Consider the following 6,415-nt stretch of genomic DNA (forward strand, 5'->3'; position numbering starts at 1 on the left):
TTCATCCCCCACTCTCTCAATCACTCACAGACAAATCTTCAGACATCCCTCAATTCGACTTAACACATATACCAGCATCCCCAACCCCTACCCACAATTCAATATTCAATCATCAAAAAAAGATTAATCAAAAAGCAAAAGCCAATCAGAACACTTTTGATAAATTAGAAAAATCACATAATTCTTATATAGTGAATTAATTATTGATTGGCAACAAAAAAGGTTGACGCGTTTCGAACCCCTCCAAATTCTGGGGTTCTCCTCAGGACCAGAAAGCTGGAAGAAACACACAAAAACTTAGTCTTACTAACTATCCACACTTTCTAAAAATACCCCATTTTTACCACAGCCAAAAGAGTTTCATTACCTAGCTGCATGCTGTGAAATCAGCTGATCTCTGCCTGTAATCTCCAGTCAACTTGTTGAACAACTCTGCAGGATAAACAAACCGAGTCTTAGTCACTACTGTCCAAAGTGTTAGTTCAATATCTGTCAGCATCTCTAATCTGTCCTAACAATTCTTACCTTTTTGTATGTCACGGCCGGTCGATGGTCAACAGCCGTTGTGTATTTAGTCTGTGATTAGTCCTAAATTGCACTAGGGGGGGGCAATCAAAAGGGTGACAACATTAGTCAAAATTCCTCGTTTCACGGAATACCTCAAGAATGTAGTTAGATGTTGTAATTAATCACCTTTTTAGGTCTCGCCTGACCCAGAGCATGCGCTGGTCTGGCGAGACTTTTTGTGAGGGCTCAAAAAAGTGCTACCACTGTAGCCTAGAGCTTCAGTGCATGTGCGCGGGCAAGCGCGCCTCACTTTCGCTTTTGATGTTTGATCGCGATCACTTTCACTTTCGCGGCCGCCCGGCTGCTTTGATGCTCTCCGTGAGCCAGTTTTCCTGTTTATTACTTCTATGTAGGAATGGTGGCACCCGTGCGCCGCCATTACTACAGAGCAGTAATAAACAGAAACAAGCATTGGCATAGCCAATAGGTCTCGCTTTTGGGACCTTATAAGTATTTAGTTATGCAACTGTTGCATGGCTAAACACTTTTAAGGTCCCAAAAGCGAGACCTATTGGCTATGCCAATGCTTGTTTATTTTTCTGCCCGCGGACGGCTGGTAGTTTTGATGTGGAATATCATTTAGACCTCCATGACATCCTCTGAAAAGAGAACAGGGACACGAGTCGATCAAGTGTTCGTTTAAACGGTGCATTGAAAAAGACCGGTACGCGTTTAGAGCAAGCTTATTAATTGTAGGTGGCAACAGGGCAAACGCTTTGTGTTTGGCAATTCATAGCATCAGTGAAGGTAAATATGCTGCCAAAACCTTGATGTATTTGTTTAAAAACGAAGGCGGTGAGGCAAGGCGTTTTGCTCAATTGCCGCTAAACCTGTGAGGGTCCATTCCTTAGCATCAAGTGAAAAACTCTCCAGTTTGCTTCTTGCCGCGGGCCGCTGGAAAACGTAGCGGTGTCCGCTTCCGAACCCGGAAGTATTTAACCTGGTGGTCAGGGTTCCAGTTCGCAACAGAGAATGGAGGAGCCTGAGTAAACAACAATCACAAGCCACTCACGAGGGCAAGTTCCGCACCTGCCCAGGTTACAATAAAATGAGCGATGATGCCATTGATGAGTAAATAGAGGCATTGGCTGGTTTTCAGGGAGCAGTAAGCCACAGTGGGTTAACACTGGGAGTTCCTTAATACACTTTTAAACTTAACTCCTGATTATGAAGATGTACCTGCATCATGTTTCATATATTTGGAATGGTAATGATAAATTCTCTTTACTGGTGAAGTTGGATTTAACATTACAGTTTTATAAATGCCCCTTTTAGAAAGTGGACATTTCTCTGCTCTTACAGCTCTGTATCTGCAGCCTGTCTCCAATACACATTTGGGGTGGGTGACAGCTACACTTTGTGCATTCCCTCTAGACAGCCTCAAACAGAGGAAGGTTAGGTGTGTCTGAGCAGTCATCTGTATTCTGATGGCTCTTCCTGGGCAGGAAGGGAGGGAGGGGCTGACACACCTCAATAGGCAGTGCCCTGTCCCCACATAAAGGGTTGATTGACCCTATTGGTAGTCTGGAACTTGGACCGGAAACAAAGCACTTTTGTACACTTCAAAGACCCTTCGTTGAAGTTACCTCCATTTCAAAGGCACAACTGGGTATAAGTACTCGGTCTCTGACCCCCATCAAATCAGACACTTATGGACCTACAACTGGACTCTGTCAGAAGAACTGCTGTGCTGCATCAAGGATTGATGCTCTGCTTGGCTGCTGACCTGGAAGTATTGCTTTTCTGATGCGCTGCCCTGCTGACTGCTGACTGCTGCTCTCTGACCCTGCTGAAGAGAGCTGGACTCTGCCTTGCAACTGAAGTGATTTTCAAGGTCATGTGGGCTTGCCTGCTGTTGCTTGAGAGGCAGGGCTATGGAAGTCTCTACATCTGCTCCTGTGCCTGGTTCAGTGGAAGTGGATTCAGATACCTGCAACAGAAAAATTGACTCATCCCCAGTCTGCGTGTAGCAGAACCGACACATCAACCCTGTTGCAGGAGTCGAACCCGACACATCACACTCGAAAGCGCTACATCGTGTCTGGAACAACCGCTTTTGGAACCAACGCATCGCTGCCACTGTGTGGAGAAGATTTATGCATCGTACCTCCAGCATGGATTAACCTGGCTCATCGTCTTTGGAACTGTCACATTCGGAACTGTTGCTTCACTCAATGGAGTCAACGCATCACGGCCACTGCTTGTAGAAAATGAATGCATCACTTCGACTGCGATCCCGAACATCGAGGCATTGCTCTTCTGCACCAGCATCTCTCTGTTGAGACCGGGATCAATGTACTCTGTTCACTGGGCCTGAGTAGGTTAGCTTGAATTGTTGACTTTGCCACAGTCCAGTGCGACCAGATAACCCCTATGGTTGCTTATTACTTCTAAGCGCTGAAACACTTTTTATTCTTCAAAAGTTCATTACTCAACTTCTACTTGCTGGATTTTTGTTGTTTTGATTTATTTATAAAAAGTATTGTCTTTTTTTGTAAACCTGTGTAGAGTCTTATGTGGTGTTTTCATTGTGTTACTGTGTGTGTGTACTTTGCATATTGCCTCTTTAGTTAGCATGACTGCTCTGTGCCAAGCTACCAGACAGTGAGTACAGGTCAGGTGAACTTATAGTGTGCATCTGCCTTTCCCTGACTTGAGTGGTGGTCCCTACTGTGACATGGTGCATACCTCTGCCAACTAGAGACCTAATTTCTAACAGTTGTGGATATATCTGCAACGTAAATTGCCTTTCCATTTGTGGAATAGTGGTGATTCAGTTTGGGATACATTTCCTCTCAGCCGGAGTGATGCAAATGTATGATTGTCATCAAAATGACCAGACAGGTAGTGTTTGGGTTTCACAGCCAAGAACTCGGACTTGATGTTATCTGCTGAACCCCATCTGTACCTTATGCTTGCATCTGAGTATCCATCATGTAGAGAACATAAGGGCAGCCAGGTGGTTCCACTGAAGGCCTGGGACCTTAAATACTCAGGCAGAGCACACAACATAATAGAGACAGATGACTGTGGCCTTATACTTCACCTTGAAAAAACTAAATCAAATACACAGTAGTAGGTTTTCAAATTATAGTTAGGTCAAGGTAATTACTGTGTGGGCCAGTAAAAGGATCAAAGGCCTCCCCACACAAACAGAGTTACTAACAATCCTTTGCCCAGCTCCTTGGAAAAGAAAGGATGGCTAGGAAATCTGCATTTGCTAATTAACTCTTCACACTGCAACTGGCCTGGGAAAGCCAACACAGAAACAAAGGAGGAAGGTCAGACGCCTGGAGCCAAATGAAGGCTCCCCTTGGAAGTTTTGGTGGGAAGAGATCAGGCAACTGTGTCAGTGGGGCAAAACCGCCCAGAGAAGGTCTTTTCATAGACCACTTTTAAATATCCAAGAAGGGTGTGTAGGTGGTAGGGGAAGGGGTGGAGTGATGATGTTGTACCCTAGGATTGGGCTAAGCGGCCCATCTTCTAGAACTTTTCAGCCCCACTTAAAAATCCTCGTACAGAGAGACACTTAAGAAGACACTGTACATAGGAGCAATGATAGCAAAAAGATGTCCAGCTAGAAGTTGAAGCCACCTGACCCCACTAATATGGACTGAAGGACTTTGACTTTTGCTGGCACCTAGGACCAGGATGAGTCTCTCCAGGACCAGTGGTGCTGGGCTCCTTATGCCCCCAGAGGAACTGTAGAAGGGATAGACCTGCTGGGGGATTGAGAAGGGTTTCCCAGAGACGCATGTGAACTTGCCCTTGACTCCACTGACTCAGCAGGTCCCTGCCAGGAGGCTGTGGGACCTGGAGGTCTGCGGCACGGAAGATCCTCTTCTTGTTGGTTGAGACAGATGTTCCCAAGCCAGAGAGAGCTCAGGCAGATGGCAGGTCAGGCAAGGGAGCAGCAAAAAGTAGGCAACTTAGATCCCAGGAGGCGTGTAGAAAATGTTCCTGGCTGGTGATGCTGGCCACCAGGAGCTACATGGGATTAAAATGAAGCAAATCTTCCCTAAGGGGCTGGAGAAACATGTCTTCTAGCTCAGTCCCCCAGGAGGACTGGTTGGGATATCGAGCAAATACAGCTCCGCTGTTGATTTTTAAAAAAATTCCTCAAGGGAGGTTCAAGCCCCCAGTGGTCAGTGCCTCCTCATGCTTTTTATTTATTATGTGGAGACACGTGTGGGATTTTTATACACAAGATTATTTTTGGCTTCTGAGACCCCATCCTTTGCGGTCCTGATGCAAGTAGACCTGTTCCGGGTACTCCACCTCCCCAGGACAGAAGTAAGAGCAGGAGTAATGAACTCTGGCATGCTCCATTGTTTTCCAGCTCCCGGGGAGGGTCAAACCTCTAGGAGCACCACTGTGTGTCCAGTCCCACTCCGCACGCCAATGTCTGGAGGTAGCTAGAGGTACCTACCACCGACTCAACTCCACATTTTCAAAAGTAGAAAATTGGCTAACACTCAACCACCTCAAACTCAACCAAGAAAAAAACAAAATCCTTGTTTTCTCCAATCACGTACAACCCCATCAAATCCAAGAATGGATAAACAACCTTGACTCTCTCAACTGCACACTTCCTCCAGCAATCTCAGCTAAATCACTAGGGATCTCTCTAGACTCAAGTCTCAACATGCGCTCCCACATAAACTCCACAGCAAAATGCGCCCTCTAAAACCTAAAACTCCTCAACAAAATCAAACCATTCATACCCCCCAACGACCTAAAAATTGCACCCCAATCTCTAGTTCTGCCCAGACTTCACTATGGAAATGCCACACTAACTGGGGCAGCTAAAACACACATAGCCCCCATGAGAGCTACCCTAAATGCAGCAGCAAGAATGGTCACAGGTACCAAGAAATACGACCCCTGCTTTACAGGACCTAAAACGGCTACCCATCGAAACACGCTGCACTTTCAAAACTGCCTGTCTCACCCATAAAGCCTTACACACAGGCAAACCAGACTACCTCGCAGCCAAACTCACAAAAGCTGGACAATCAAGAAATCTAAGAAGCTCCAACTCGCTCCTCTTAATCCCCCCCAAAAGACATAAGCAAAAAAGCCCTCCCCGCTCTTTCTCAGGGAATGCCCCAAAACTCTGGAACTCTCTCCCCACCCACATCAGGACTAATCCCTCCTTCACGAACTTCAAGAGACAACTAAATGAATTGCTCCTCAAGCGTCATCTCTATGCATCTGGTCAATGACCTCGATCTATGTGACCTCCAGTACTCTAGATGCTAGTTCACTGTATTCTAATGTTTATGTTTCTATACATGTATGCTGCTGTAAAGCGCTCTGATACCCCTTGGGTCATGTAAGCGCTATATATACAACTCCAAAAATAAATAAATAAAACTGTTCTTCTTACAAACGCTCGAGCTGGGAGAAACAAGATGATGATTTCAGAGCCACATCAGACCAGTGTTGGTAAGGCAGGGGGGCAGCCAGACAACTCTGGAGTAGGCTCCCCACAATGCCCCAACTATAAGCACCTGCTGGGTGCTCCTTCGAAGGGCAGGTACTTCTGGCCTCCTAAACAAAATGATTGCAGTGAGGCTGCATATAAAAAAAGAGGATTTTTTTTCTGAAGTCAGCAAGGCCGCTAATCAAGTACTTGGAGACAGTGGAGTGCCCCATTAGCCCCTCTGAGGGTTTCGAAATTTGTGGGTAAACATTCTTGTTTTGCATCGGAAAGGGCAGAGGTAACACCAACAAATAAAAAATTGGGGGTGTTTTGGGGGCTGTCAGAGGTGCAGCAGAGAATGCAGGATTTGTTTAATAAAAAGTGCCTCTAAGTCTTCCACGGGAGTAAATATTCTGACCCTGG

The sequence above is a fragment of the Triturus cristatus genome, chromosome 1_1 (assembly GCF_964204655.1).
Source record: "Triturus cristatus chromosome 1_1, aTriCri1.1, whole genome shotgun sequence".
In the NCBI taxonomy this organism is placed as follows: domain Eukaryota; kingdom Metazoa; phylum Chordata; class Amphibia; order Caudata; family Salamandridae; genus Triturus; species Triturus cristatus.